A 16,672-nucleotide genomic window follows, 5' to 3' on the forward strand; every position below is an offset into this window, starting at 1 on the left:
ACTAACCTAATCGGTAGTTAGTAGTTTTTGGCGTGGATTAAGAAATGTTGGGTATGTTTTTGCTATTTTTTATACAATAGATTCTTCCTAGGGCTGGTTGAAAGTGGTAGTTTTTTGTTAAATACTCTACATATCGTAAGTAGGAGTGGAAGTTAAGCTTTGGAACCCAATAAGCAAGGCTAGTTACATAGTGCATATGTGTACATGATTGAAAGTAAATATCAACCATGAGTGACTAATATCTTGATGGAAAACTCGAAACTATGGAATACCAGGGGAAAAATGCATGGTTGGAAATACTAGCAATGTTCATGTGCGTTGCAACGAATCATAATTAGAATAATGCTTATTCACAAACTTGCTACATAACACTCTAATTTTGATATACATATATCACTAGAGATATATTATGTTTCAATTAGAATATATTCCTTGGGCTGTTTTGGTGAGGTCAGGGAGGAATGTGGTTGGTTTTAAGATACTAATTATGGGTTTTTCTGCAAATTGGTAGACAAGTGGGATGTTTGTGAGAAAAGGCAACAACGTACCTCACAGTCGTTAGATGTAGATCTAATGGTCACAAACGACGGATGGTAGACACACCATCATCACCAACTTAGTCTTCTGTAGGAGTACTAGCAAGATCCGTGCATTGCACGGAACATCAAGATGCATTTTTTATAAAAACACTCGTTGTGATTGACCCATGCGGGAGTAATCCCATGTGTAAAAACTAATGATATCTCGAGAAATAGGAGATAAGGTGAAGAGGAGTGGGGCGTGGTGGTGATTGGTGGTCGGACTGAGCGGAGGCATGGGGATTGATGACGCCGGCAACGGCCACTAGGCCAGCTTGTTCCAGAGGCTTCCTTTCTTAATTGCTCAACAATGAGGTTGTTGGAGATAAGGATGAACGAGGGAAGGCCTTGTCTGCAAATGTGGAGAGGGGTGCGGGTATCTTTTAGTTTAATTTCCATCAGTCAGATATAGATCGGACGATCTATATTGCAAGATGGCACGCGTACCATCATCACCAACTCGGTTTTTTATAAGAGAAGAAATATAAGTATGGATATAAAAATGTATTATCAATACTTGTTTCCGTAAACTAGCATCTACATTCTATTCAATGCCTCAGCATGTGAGGCCTTAGCACAATGACTTCTCGACTGTGTAAAACAAAGGTTTTCCCGTCGCCGATAAGGAGGGGGTGACGGCGGCGCGCTTTTTGGCTTGCTCTAGTCCTAGTAGTCATACTAGGTGGTCTAAGCACGTGTAGATTTATTCTTTTTCACGTCTCGTGTTCACTGTACTGCCACGACTGTTGATGAATAGACGGTAAGTTATTCACGGGGAAACCCTTGTTGAGCGTGTTTGCGAGAGAGAGAGAGAGAGAGTGTGTGTGTGTGTGTGTGCGTGTGTGATATGTCTAGAGACTGAGGCAATGACAACAGATTCTTTGTGTCTATGTGTGTGGAGGATAGAGAGAGACATGTACATGGGGCTTTGTGTTGTGTAACGTGGAGACACATATACATAATTAGAGAGTGAGTGTGCGAGATACACATGCAGACATGGGGAGAGATGAGGATCCAGATTAATGGGTGTTTGTGCGTGTCTGTGTGTGTATGTGCGCGCATTTGTGTGTGAGAGGGAGTGTGTGTATGTGGAGTAGAGAGGCCACTAATGATGTAAACCTAGTATAAGGGAAGGGGAATGGTGTGACATGTGTAGTAGCGGGATAGCATGGGTGCGGGCGGAGGGAGCAGACTATTTGGAAGAGACATCGATTGTGTGTGGGAGAGGGGTGAGAGAGATAGAGAGATAGAGAGATAGATAGATAGAGAGAGATAGGAAGAGAGGGGGCGTTTGTGTCCATAAATGGCGTATAGATAGGGAGACAATGTTGATGTTGTTTGAAATTGGCCTATGTACGGAGACGCAAGGGAAGCAAGTCATCATGTGTGTGATAGGGACTTCATGAGAGATCTAGAATAGATGGTGTAGAGAACAATGTGCGAGATCAAGAACGATGATACATTAGGGAGCTATGGAAAGAGTCATGACAAATATGTATACAGGGAGGAGCTAGGGCGGGTCCGCGTGTGGGAGAGATAGAAAGAGGAGAGTGGTGCACAAGGAGACAAAGTGTGCTTGTTTTGCAGTGGGGGTGGTGTGTGAGGTGAGTGTGCGAGAACCACATAACTAGGGAGATAGACGTTTGGGGGAGACGTTTTGTGTGTATGGGAAAGAACACTCTACATAGTGCGTGTGCTTGGGAGAGAGAGATGTCGGGAGACCTAGCTAGAGAGTGGGGGAAGAGATGTGTGCATGCCCAAGAGATAAAGTGATAGAGACCTATATTGGGGTTCGGACTTTAGAAGCGAGAGGGGTGTTAATGTGCTCGTGTGTTGGTGTTTGGGGGAGAGAATGACTTCTCTCTCTGTGTGTGTGTGTGGGGGGGGGGGGTGGGCGACGAGGGGGGGTTGCTTCAGATAAAGAGTGAGGTGTCTATATTTGAGGGACTTTAGCGTAATTGAGATATACGTGGTCAATAGTGTGTGCACTCAAGGTTGATCAATTTGTTTCATAGTTTGGACTATGAGATAACGATAATTTTGAACATGCGTGATATACTTTGATGTACCAAAATTACAAACCTAAGATTGGAATTTTGGAATTCGACTCCATCATTAGCTTCTGTAATTCATTTAAACGGAGGTACATTTTTAAGCTGGGATTTCGTGATTTCAAATTCATATATCAAACCTAGAGATATACACATACGGGCATGTTCAAACTTTATAATCATCCACTTTATTCATACACATACACATTTTTGCTTTTGTCATCATATTTAGGATAAACACATTTGGAATTTCATTTGAATTGGACCATATGATGGTATTTCCTTGTAGTAGCTCAATGATCCATATTTGAATTGAATGGACAATCTAAGTTTCGAGTTGGAGACATTGATTTTCAAAACTTGCACTTTTTTGTGTGCAAAACAAACAAATTCTCGGCCATGATATCATAGTCGGCCGTACAAGAGCAGAATATAATTTCAGGCGGCAAAAGCTTTCAAACTTCCCGCTCACATCGAAATATCTCATGCTCGAAAGTTTAGCCCTGCGGTATTCCTGTTTTACCCCTGCCACATGAACGGAAAAGGGCTGCTTTGGTAACTCCATTGTTTTCCCCTCTTTGCCCCCAACATTCTTCCCCAGAGCCCCTCCCCTTCCCCTCCCCGACCCCCCAACTACGGCAAGCCACCGAATCTAGTCCTCCACCGCAGCGGTGGACCTCACACCCCGATGGATCTACCTTTCGTACCTTGGAACCCCCAACTGCCAACTCACCACTTCACCGGAGCCGCTTCAGCGACTAGCTTGTACACCGCCCCAGATCTCCTTGACCGCCATCATGGTCCACCGCACCGGATCTGCTTAACCGGTGCCCTCGTCCACCACAGTGTAGGCCCTTCACTGACTCCCTCGTCCACCACAGTGTAGGCCCTTCACTGACTCCCTCGTTCGTCCTTCGCTGGCCCTTCATACAAGCCCTCGTCCGCCGCAACAGATCCGCCTCACCGAAAGCACTGTACAACGCGCCCGCCGAAGCCTTCGTCCACTGCACCGGACCCGCTCCACGGACGCCATATTCAACTCCACCAGCACTGCTTTACCGACGTCGCAGCCTCATCAGGTTATTTTGATCTGTACTCCTTCGGTTTTTCTCTTTATCGTGCAACTGTTCACTTACCACAGATGAGCTTTCTTGTATGTCGACAGGCGCTGCAACCGTAGCACCGGAGCTGCTTCAGCGACGGCGACAGTCGGCCCAAACTCAACCGCAACACGAGCACCATCGACGATCCTTAGCTATCATGTATGCCAATGATACCCATACGCCGCCGAGAATCAGGTACTATTATCCAACGGCCGGCGCCTACGTTCACTTTCTTAGCATAAGCACCGCACCTTTGAATTTCTTCAGGGCATCATTCAGTTTTTCACGCGTTATTCTGCTTGCACCTGTAGGGCCATACTTCTGGCAGTGAACATGTTACATGTGCTAAATTACATACCAGTGCACATATAGTTAATATGCTTTAGTTTTGTCCTAAGTATTACTATACTTCCTAGATATCACTACCTACTATTTTACTTCTTGCATGCTATATTTATGAATAATGGTGTTGTTCTGATGCCACCTATCATTTCCATCAGACTGCTTCATGTTCTCTATGCTTAATTACACATCAGCAAACTAGCATGTGGTTCCGCTGGTTTTTGTTCGTTTTACCCTACATTTTCTGATGCTAGCTATTACATCACTGCTACGAGCCTCTGTTCATTACTTTTTTGTGTGTTCTTGATCTTCCCAAGTTGCATGACTAATTTGATGCTTCTATTAATTAGGGAGCTGCCAACCCCATCAAGCAAAATATTTGTTCTTTTGGGGCTGGCACCTCGAACAAGCATAAAAATAGAGGGAAGCAGATATATTGTCGTGTATGCACACACCCTTCTTTCATTAGTTTAGATGAACCATTGATGATCAATTCGAACCAGTGCATGCGAGTAAAATTAATTTTACCTAAATAGAGGGTGCAGAATAAACTACAACAAGTAGATTTGCAACCACGGGATGCTGATGATATCTTCAAAGAACATTGCAACAGCAGCGAGGCTTCACAGCAACATATGGTAAGCCAGTGTGTTTTAGTACATGTGAAATGTAATGCGTGTGGGCTGCTTTCTTAGCTTGTGCCCTCAACCTGTAATCCTATAGAATAACAAATAGTTCAGTTGTCTGCTTTGCTGTATTGCTTGATTCGAATGCTTGTTTGTTACTTGTTATGCTATACCTGAGTTGGCCAATATGTCAGCAGTGCCTGATGTACTATCGTAAAGAAATGCATGCCTAGTTCATTTGAGCCCTTAACTTTTGCTCTGAACTTCATCACAAGATTGTCTTCGTAGTTTATATGAGGCCACACTGTTAAGTGCTTTCTCAGATTATTTCAACTGCTTAGATGCCTTGGCAACTTAAATATAGCGGTGGTACACTCCCTTTCAACTAGGGATGTCAACTGGGTCCCATTTAATCCCGATTGAAGTCCACTAGTGGTATGATAGTTCAAAAGAGTTTTTGTTTTTTGAGGAAAATGAACCAGGGAGCTAGCAAAAACTAACTAGATGGGACTGGCGGATGTTGTTTATTTGCCAATTACATCCCTAGTTTCATCTTACCATTTTAATTTCTTTTCGGCTGATGCTGCTTCGAACCATTTAAATATAGCTTGCCATGCTCGGAAATAATTTGTATGTCATTTACCATGTAAGCTTACTGCCTGGATCATGCGATAACTATCTTTTACTTATGTCTAGCGAAAACCTTTTAGGATGTCGTTCACACTAGGACACAATGTACAACCCCAGAATCTATTTATGGAAGCAGTGTGCCATCCATGTTACCAGATGGTAGCAGTTTGGAGGAAACATGGCCGGACAACAGTCTGAGCACAGATATTATAGTTCTTGAGGCTCTACTAGAGGCAGAAAGAGATGGTGTGGCTGCCATGAATGAGGTAATCTCGATCTTGAAGCTGGAAATTATGCAATTAGCTGCACGCATTATGCAAGCAACCCAAGAATTGGAGGAAGTAAGAATGTTGCATTTGAAGACGGAGGAGGTCCTGCTGCTTCTACTATCTGAAGCCCAGGGTAATCCCAGTTCTTCTTTAGATAGCAGTTGAAATTGTCATTAGATTATTGTACTTGCATGTTGTGTCATGTCTCTGAATGGATTATGTTGTAAGACCCCCTATGTTGTCCATGTGTTGTAATGATCCAAATTTTTTAGGCGAGGTAATCCTCAGTACTTGTATGATTGACATAAGGTGAACTATTTTTCATGTGAGCATATTGTATTGGATGAAATAACTGTTTTACTCAAAGTGTATCCAACCTACTAAATTCGAAGATCACGACATTTCTAAATCATAATCATATATATAGGTGGAATATATTTTTGTTGTGGTTTTGAATAAATAAATAACAAAACATAGAATTATCTGTGGATATTCGTAATCGAATAAAAATTGGATTTGGATTTAGTTGCCAGGGCCCAGGGCAAACGTGAATGCTAATTCTCCCAAGTTTTGAATGAAGCGGCTAAACACCCACTATCATTTGTGGGCTGCCCAAAGCAAGTGTTTGCGAGATGGAAATTACTGTCTACCCCTGGCACTTGACATCCTTATCGACCGGATTTACACTTGTCGATAGGGGTAGACTAGTAACTTCAATCAGACGTGACGCGATGGCCTCTGAGCCCATTCAGACACGGTGGGCGCCAAACGTGGGCGGCAAAACACATTTGATTCAAGCTCGTCCGAAAGACATGGTCTCTCCCTCCATTTCCCCATTCATCCACGGTGGGCGGCAAAACAAACCCTCCTCGTCCGAAATCGATGTAGGCTAATATTTTAAATAGGGGCAGATGTGTAACTTCCCTCAGACGTGACACAACCGTCCTACCTGTCAGCCCCGTTCATACACCATGGGCGCCAACTGTGTGCGGCAAAACACCCTCTCCTCGCCCGAAATCATTACCAGCAAATATTTGGGAGATGCGAGATTACCATCCTATCCCCAACCGACGTGATGTACGAAATTTTAAATGGGGGATAAGTTCATAACTTTCCCACATTTCAGACAAGCGCGTCCCAAAGTTTGAGATCCCCCCTCCTCCTCCATTTCTCCGTTCGTGCACCATCGGCGCCACGATAACCTCCCCACTGCGGCCAGCCTCCTCCGTCCGCCACCCCATCCTCCACCTTGTCGGAGCCGCTACCCCTACCCCGTCGTCCACTGCAAGAGATGGACATCTCTCATCCACGGCGCCGGACCAAGATCCTTGCATCGCGTCGTCTCGCTTCATCGGTGCCGTCATCCACTTTGTCGTTGCCGCTCCTACGACCGCCTCGTCCACAGCAACAAGATTTATCCCCCAACCCGGCCGTCTGCCATCTAAAGTCTTCTTCCCCGCCACCGACAGCCATCGCACCCGCAGCACCCTCAACGTATCAGCAGGGGCATACACGGTGTCGGAAGAGAGGTGGTACTCTTCCATATGTGCTTAAGTTATTGATCTCCCCCGGAAAATAGATCTTAAATTGTTTACTTTACTTTTCTTGTCCGTACCAAATCGTAGTGGCTATTTGAATGCAAACATTGGTTGCGAAGTAGCTTTGTCCGGTTTGCACCTTCAGATCCGCCATGTCACGGTCACTATAGTCATAAAGCTTATGGTTTCCCCCTTTATATTCACTACCATCATCGTAGGTGCTTCCTTGCTTCGTGTCGTGCTAGCACTGCTCCTCAAGACCTCAACACATCAAGCGAAACAACATGCCACTCATAATTCCAAAGCTTACATGTTGAAATACGAATTTGATATGATGCACATATTACTAAAACAGAGACCATTTAATTGGTCACCTAATGTTCCTATATTCGTTTCAAAAAGCATGTGCGCCACCCATTGGTCCAGCTAGTTCCACTTTCCTGATTTTACTCTTGATGCTTAGGGTTTCCCCCCTTTATCTACTCTACTATGATCTGCGTAGGTGCTTTCTGTCATACTAGCATTACTCCACCCTTCAAGCTAAACAACACAACACTCAAAATTCCAAAGCTTAGTTGTTCAAATATGATTGTGATATGATACTGATATTAGTTAACAGACACATTTAATTGGTTAGCTAAAGGTCCCACTTGAGTTTCCAAATGCATGTCGCGACATATAGAGAGACAGCAGAATTGCATTTCTTTGTCACTTGTTGACTGTACTTTCTTGTTCATACCAAATCTTAGTTGTTATTTCAAAGCAAATATTGGTTGCTAACTACCCTTTGCGCGGTTTGCAGCTTCAGATCTGCCATCCCACTGCCACGGTCAACACTATACTCATCATGCTTACGGTTTCCCCATTTTATGATGACCACGATCAGCCTACGTGGTTCGTGTCTTAATAGCATTGCTCCACCCATCGAGCTAAACAAGCTTAGTTGTACAAATTCAAATATGATATTATGTTGATATTAGTAAAACTGAGAGATGTTTAATTGGTCAGCTAAATGTTCCTACTTTAGTTTCGAAATGCATGTGAGCCACATATGGAGAGACCGGAAGGAATAGTATTCCTATGTGCGCTCTGGTTCATCATGGGTGGCCAACCGACATTGTATAGAAAGACTTGTAATATCTTCAATCTGCTTGCTCTTTTGCTCTTCTTTAAGATGATCCTCTTCTCTTGCGGTCGACTGGTCAGGTCAAGTTATTCCCCCTTAGTATATTTTGAATCTATCAGGTCAGGTCGACTTGTTCTTCTTTACTATATGTTGAAGCTGTCATCTGCGAAGTATCATCACTTCTGGAGCTCTCATATTTTGAGTAGTAGGCCACATTATATTAATGCACACACCAAATTACAGCATGCATGGCACCTCTTAGAAGAATTGCAGAGATAGCACAAAGGGGTTTACAGGGAGGAAGTATTGGATTAGAATCACTTCTGCATTACAAAGATAATCTCACTTGTTTTTATGTTTTCATGCATGTCAGGTATTGAACATTATCAAAATTAATATGAGAATGGGCGCACGAGAGGAATATTGCGGAACGATCCACTGGCTAACAAACTTGGCATGGTGGAGGATGGCATGTCTTATTCACCCATCAAGGTGCATGCTCTAACTTGGCAAGGTTTTATTGGTCGCACATATTTTGCATCTGACCTCTTGCATTACTTCTACTTTGTTACACCATCTGCTTAGTTTAAGCATCATATATGAGTATATGCCATACCTATCCATTTTCTGTACCTATTCCATGTGTCGTCATACTATGTTTTCCAGTCAAATGTTGTTCTTTCGTAATAGATGTCCAAAAGGAAGAGGGTGATTGCAGATCCTAAAGGAGTAAAAACTAGGTATTTGGAAAAGGTAGTGATACATGTTAAATCAGATAGATCAGCAGCCACAGAAAACACAGGCCCAACTATAACAGACTTTACCCCTACTCCAGTGGCCAAACCCCTATTAGAACTGCTGACAGCCCAGCGTTAGGTACTGTCTATGGTATCAATTCAAAATTTGAACTCCTAAATTTATGCATGTGCCTTACCTTCTTTCTTGTATGAAAACTAATTTCAAATGAATCTCCTTGCTCAAAGGATCATAGGATCTCACGACAATACTGGGCTCTGTATTGCTCTTGTCAGTACCTCTTGCCCTTTGTCAGCATACTTACACTCATTGCTGTTTGATTATGTAGCATCACTATAAATGTTCGCTTCTTTATACTTCCTTTTCTTGAAATTAGAAGATCTATATTTACTCTTAGATAAATGTAGAATTAACACAATGGTTATGAAGTTTTGGATTGCTCATGTAAGTACCTGTTGTCATGTAATCCCTCTGTATCGAATTAATTGTTGATCAATTGGATGTATTTAGAACTTAATAGTGCTAGATACATCCATTTGAGCGACAACTAATAACGGACGGTGGTGGTATTACTGTACATGCATCACGAGATAGTTGATTGTCTAGCATTACTCTGCATCTTATCTGCCCTGCCCTCCACTTTCTCCAAATTATCATATCTACATTTACTCTTACCAAAATGTTGAATAAAGCCAATGCCACTGCACACGTTGATGTCTGCATTCCTCTTGTCAGTACCTTTTGCCTTGTAACGCTATACTTAATTAATTGCTATTTGATTATGTATCATCGGTTTGCACCTGAGCTTCATTATCCTCTATTTATTCCAATATTATTTGATCTATATTTACTCTTTGCAAAATGTAGAATAATGGCAACGCTTATAAAGAATTTTATTTGGGGAATTATCGAATTATCTTTCCATCAACATGGAGAAGGGCTTTGTCCAGCCCGTGTTAACATGTAATGTAAGTTCATCCTTCTCAAGCCTTCAAACTTTGTTCTAGTATAGATTTGGATAGGCATCATTTCCTCCACTGCTGTTTACATCTGATTGGATGTTTGCGACAACTACCAGTTTCAAATTGTAGTTGTAAAAACATGTTCCTTATGCAGAACAGATCCATTTATTTGCTTATATAATTGTGAAACCTGTTACGTGTTTCCTTGTTTCTCTTTCAGAGTCGTATCTCTTATGCCAGGTAGAACTTTAGTAAAGATAGTGAGCCAAACCATCTTGAGGACAGCGAGATGACCCCAAGGTCCTGCCTTGATGAAGATAGTGAGTTGAAGCTACTCACCAGCAGCTGTGAGACAACCTCTGTGCAGTCGCTGCCTCAATCAGTTCGACTTCTTCAGTCTCAACTTAAAGTGGAAAGGCTTGCTTCAGCTCAGCTTCGACTTGAAGTCAAAGATGTAATGAAGATGTCAGGGGACTGCCTTGCGCACTATGGTGCCATACAACTAGGGATGAAGCATCTATCGTTGACACAACTGAGGTCTCATCAGCTTGTTCGTCTGCTTGCGGGGCCCGAGCTTGCCAGGTCTAGTGCCTTCTGAAGTGCTCTCAGTTTTGTATATTCTTTTGTCGGCGCATTTATATGCACTGGTGGCGACCTTTGATGCCCAGTGTATGTAATCCGCGGTCATGTTGCGCTTTATTATCACTGGGTAGCGAACTTTGATTCCTAATATTCTATAATTTCTTTGTTGTATAGTCTAGGTTTATTCTTTGGTCGGTATGCTATAATTTAGGCCGGAAGGTTCAGTGGATCTCAGTGTTGTCAGTCTTCAGGCCGGCTCGTTACTCATAAGGGCCAAAACGTGGGCCTATAATCATCTTGGGCCATTAGCAGGTTTAAACCTGTAACATCCCAAATTTTCAATTTGGAATGTTATACACTAGATCATATGCATATCATATTTTCTTGCATTTTGGTTGATCCTAGAAATTTCACGCAACTCAAGGACCCTCGGAGAGAGTTGGAGATTTCGTTATTTTCATATTTGAGAGTTCTCTCGAATTTTGAAAATAGGATCATTTGATTTATTTATTTTATCTTCAACAAATTTTCCGGTGTCAAAATATATGAGAGAGGGAATAATATGACTTTCCCAAATTTAGGAAAATGAAGATTTAATAAATAGATCAATTTTGTTGCCGGAGTTTTATTTGCATTTTATTTGGATAGGGAAAAATGCGCGTTTTCGAAAATTGCATTTTAGGTCCGGAGAAAAGTTCATTTTGTTCGGCTCATTTTTAGGAGTCGGGGAAAATTTACTTTAGATTTTTCGGAGTTCGCTTAGATCCCTTTTTTTGTTTTTTTTTCTGCGCGAGGAAACTATTTAAAAAAAAAATTGAGCAGCGCCTTGGGCCAAAGGCCCAAGCCAAGCCACCTACCGCCGCGCTCCCAGGGAGCCGCGCGTGCGCTTGCCAGGCGCAAGGCCGCCTCCTCTGCCTCTTAGCCGAATCCTTTATGGATTCTAGGCTTTAGCCCCTCCCTTTTCCTTATTCCGTTTATTTTCTAGATCTTTCCTACTCCTATTCTAATTCCTTGTCCTCTACCCCAAGTAAACCCCTCCCCTCCCCAATATAAATACCCAAGCACCCCCCCTCTAAACACATCAAATCAAAGCTCTCCTCCACACCGCGCCTTGCACCGCCGCCGCGCCGCATCACACCGCGCCCTGCGTCACCGCCGCCCCACACCCGCGCCGCCGCCGCACCTTGCCCACGCCGCCACCCTACGCCGACGCCGCCGGAGCCCCGCTCACCGGAGACCTCGCCAAGGTAGCCCCGCGCTACATCTATTCTTTTTCTCGGATCATTTTCTTCTAATCGTTCCGATTCTTTTCTTCTCTAAACCGTTCCGGTTTTCTAGATCAGTTTTTCGATCGGTTTTCTTCTCCAAAACCCTAGATCGGATTCATTTTCTTCTCCGATTTAGTTGCTTTGGACCGTTCGCTGGACCGTTCGTCCTAACGAACGTGATCACCGGATTCTTCTAGGTTAACGAACGTCCGTTCGTTTAACCGTTCTTCTTTTTCTTCTCGTCGGATTTATTCCGCGATCGCGATCTCAGATCCGATCTTCGTTCTAGTTTATCTTCTCGCCCGTTTATCGGAATCAGGTGATTCAAGCGCCTGGAGTTTCGTCTCGAAACCGCCGTTCCGTCTAATCAACTTGAACAAGTTTTTGTTACTGTAAAATTTTGACCTAGTTTCAACTTGCTAGAACCGAGTTGTTTTCTTCCGCCGTTTGTTTTTCTTTCTTGCAACCGGAGTTCTTAAGTTGAACTACCTGGTTCATTCTCTCGTTCGAGTTTTACTTGTGCATTAGATGAGTACTTATTGTATGCTTGTTGTTTGTCTGCGATAGATTACCCGGATTGCGCCGCTTGTTACTTCGAAACCCTAGGACTCGCGGATCATCAGCAAGGCAAGTAACACTTTGATCATACCTTTTCTACAACCCAGTTTTATTGCATTAGATCAATCCTCACACATTGCATGATTAGGATCTAATTAAATTGTGGGATGGGAAGTAGATGAGGTAGTACCTATTACCTGTATTATTATCAAACCTTTGGGAGTTACTTCTACGTTTGCTTATTATGCCATGCTATGCTAGTAGACGTGGATTGGGTGAGTGATATCCATGACAGATGTGAGATGATAATTTTAATGGTTTATCTAAGGTGGCAACTTAAACACACATATGGGTGGATTGAGGCACCTGATGTCTATCAGGACTTGCCTGTTTTTTTGGACCGCCACCCAGGCTCAAAGGGATCATAAGATCTTTCATGCTAGAAACTTCCGTGTGCAGCCACATGCTACTATGGGCTCTGGCATAGTTGACTAAGTTGTGCGAACTCTTACGGGGTGGACTAGCAGATGTAGGGGATGTAGGTGTACCGGTCTACCCCACATGTAAGGTGCTAGTGCTTCTGAAAGACTATGTCTCGGTCATCCGTTTCTCAAACACCATGTAGTGCGAGAAAACAAACGGAGGCGATCGAGTCATGTGGGGAAAAGTGCGCAACCTCTGCAGAGTAACAAACTAATCATGATTAGCCGTGTCCCCGGTTATGGACAACTTGAGTATCTAGTACTTGAATATCATTGTGAATCTCAACATGTTACTTCTAATTAATGTTATTGGGTTTTAATTACTTTTAATTGGGATTGAGAATGATGTCAACCATTCTCAATGTTTCACAACCACCATGATAGTAAATAAAATTTATTCCTTTGCAGTAGGGAAAAACTGGCTTTACGCAAAACTGTAACCATAGAGCTTTCCACCAGCCATATATGCATGTAGTATAGCTTTTTCATTCCATTACTCTCTATGTGTTACTTTGCCAGCATATTCCATGTGCTGACCCGTTTTTCGGGCTGCAACGTTAATGTTGCAGACTTTTCAGACGATGATTGAGGTGCGTGTAGGTCGTGGTTCTATACTCAGTGATGCCACTGGAGTTGATGGACCCATTTATCTTCCAAGTCTTCCGCTGTTATCTTTAAAATATGGCCTTAAGTCATATTTATTGTAATAAGTTCTTTTTGAGCCATCGATGTAATAAGTGTGTGATTGCAACTCTGCTATAAAACCTCAATGTACTGTGTGGTGTCAGCATTACTGATCCAGGGATGACACCATAGCACAGTAGACGTGATCCATTCGGGTCAGGTCGCTACAGAGATAGTATCAGAGCACACGCTGACTGTAGGACACGACCACTAAGTTAAAGCCATAGATCACCCTTCTCTTCTCATTTTCTAACTCCTCATCTTTTCTACTCTTTTAGGATGACGCACGCGAAGATTAAGTACGCTCAACCGGATGAAGGCACACCATTTGGATTTCACCTGAAGGAAGTCACCAAGTACCTGAACATTGGATTACCAAGCTTCACGGGAACCTTCAACGCCACTCTGCCTGAAGAGGAGCGCTGGAAGATTCAAGCTCACGTTCCGGGAAGAACATTCGCGCCAATCACGAAGCCCATAGATAGTGTTTTCAATGCACCAACCTGGAGTCTAGGAAGGAGCATGGCAGCTCATATCACCATAGGACGCATTGGAGAAGTTTATCAAGAAGACCTCAAGGGTACTATCTACCAGATTTGCGGATGCCGTGATGAACAATGGGAGTTAGTCAGAACCAAGAAGGATAGATCCATTGCATCTTTCATCCAGGAGTTAAACCAGCACATTCGACGCCACGAGAACCAGATGTGCAATGATATGGTAGAGTTGAAGAATGCGAAGGCAAGGATCATCGAGCTAGAAGGAGAACTAAAGTCTACACGCAAGGACTACATGGACGAGATCGTAGCTCTAGCAAGGCACAATGGCGATCTTAAGCAGGAGATTGAAGAACTCAAGAGGAAGTTAGCATCCCAGGAGGAAGACGAGTACGTCGCATGTCCGGACAACTACATCATCATCGACGACACCGATTCGGATCCAAGTGAACCCGACTTTGAAGACGAAGCTGGAGCAGATATCATGGAGTCTTCCACCGGTTCAAATTTCTAGATGACCACCAGATAGTAGTAGTATTCCCCCATGTAAACACATTATAGTCGAGCACTTTTGCGATAGTTAGACCGTTTGTAAGCCCTTGTTTGATTGATTGAAGTGAATTGTGTGCTTTTGCCTCATGTGCATATGGGTAGTGTTTTCCCTTTAGACCCCCTCTATTCTTAATTCTCGTCTTTTCTAAACCCTCAGATGCCTCCGAGACGTGACAATGGATTTCCACCGGAGCTCACTCAGTTGATCCAGCAGCAGAATCAATTGATGCAGATGTTAGTTTAGAATCAGCAGAACAACAACAACAACCCACCACCACCACCACCTGTTGACCACTTAGCCCGTTTCCTTAGGCTGAATCCGCCGGTGTTTTCCAGTAGCACCGAGCCAATAGTAGCAGACGATTGGCTCCGCAAGATAGGAAGGGAGTTGACCACTGCAGGATGCACGGATGGTGAGAAAGTGAAGTTTGCCGCACACCAGCTTGACGGACCCGCGGCAGCATGGTGGGAGAATTTCACAGCCACTTACCCAGTTGACACTGTCACATGGGATCAGTTTCAGCAAGCTTTCCGCACTGCCCATGTTTCAGCAGGAGCTATGGCCATAAAGAAGCGTGAGTTTCGCAACTTACGCCAAGGAGGAAGGACTGTTGGCCAGTATGTGGAAGAGTTTAGTAAGCTAGCCCGTTATGCCCCAGATGACGTTGCTACGGATGCAGCCAAGCAGGAGAAGTTTCTGGAAGGATTGAATGATGAACTAAGCATGCAGTTGATGGTAGCAAGTTTCAACAACTACCAGGAGTTGGTAGATCGTGCCATCATGATTGAAGGGAAGCAACAGCAGATTGAGAACCGTAAGAGGAAGTATGGACAGGGGAAGTATAACTCTGGAGCCTAGCAGAAGCCCCGTTTTACCCCTAAACCGGGATTTAAGTTTCAGCACACCCATGGAGGAGGTAGCTCGCACAACCATAATGGCCACAAGAATGGTAATGGGAATGGAGGAAGCAACGGCCAGAACCGAACAACCCCATCAACCCCAACCAAGAGAGACCTGAGTCAAGTCACCTGTTTCAAGTGTTCGAAGACCGGACATTATGCCAATGAATGTCCTGAAGGCCAGAATGGAAATGGCAATGGAAGCTCTGGGAAGAAGCCGAACCCTTTCAATAGGGGACAGGTGAACCACGTTAATGTGGAGGAGATTGAAGATCAGCCCGATGCAGTAATCAGTAAGTTTTTGGTTAAGTCATTTACTGCACTCGTTCTTTTTGATACTGGTGCATCGCATTCATACATATCAAGGGGATTTGTGGAAAAGTATAGCCTGCCCACTAGGATTCTTAAAACACCTATGCTAGTAAGCTCGCCAGGAGCAGAATACATGGCCAGACAAGGATGTTTTCAAGTACCATTGAGTATAGGAAGCCATGTATTCCCAACGGATTTAATTATTCTGGAATCCCAAGGTCTGGATGTGATTCTTGGTATGGATTGGCTGTCGATGTATGGAGGAAACATCGATTGCGCCAGTAAGACAATTTTGCTTACCACACCAGAAGGAAGAAGGATCAAGTATGTATCCCGGCATGTGCCAAACAGGACACAAGTGAATTGCTTATCAGGAGTTGTGCAGGAGGAAGTACCAGTGGTAAAGGATTTTCCTGATGTATTTCCTGAGGAATTACCAGGCATGCCACCAGATAGAGACATTGAGTTTTTGATTGAGTTATTGCCAGGTACAGGCCCAATATCGAAGCGACCGTACTGGATGCCAGCAAAGGAGTTGGTGGAAATTAAGAATCAGATTAAGGAGTTATTGGATAAAGGTTACATTCGCCCAAGTTCTTCACCTTGGGGATCACCTGTACTTCTAGTGGAAAAGAAGGATGGATCATTAAGGATGGTTGTAGATTATCGGGGATTGAATGAAGTAACCATCAAGAATAAGTACCCACTGCCAATGATCAACGATCTGTTTGATCGATTGCAAGGAGCTAAAGTGTTTTCCAAGATCGATTTGCGATCAGGGTACCATCAGTTGAAGATTCGAGAGCAGGACATACCTAAGACAGCATTCACCACAAGATATGGACTGTATGAGTAT

Source organism: Triticum urartu, chromosome 1A (assembly GCF_056163025.1).
Source record: "Triticum urartu cultivar PI428250 chromosome 1A, HENAU_Tu73, whole genome shotgun sequence".
Lineage (NCBI taxonomy): Eukaryota > Viridiplantae > Streptophyta > Magnoliopsida > Poales > Poaceae > Triticum > Triticum urartu.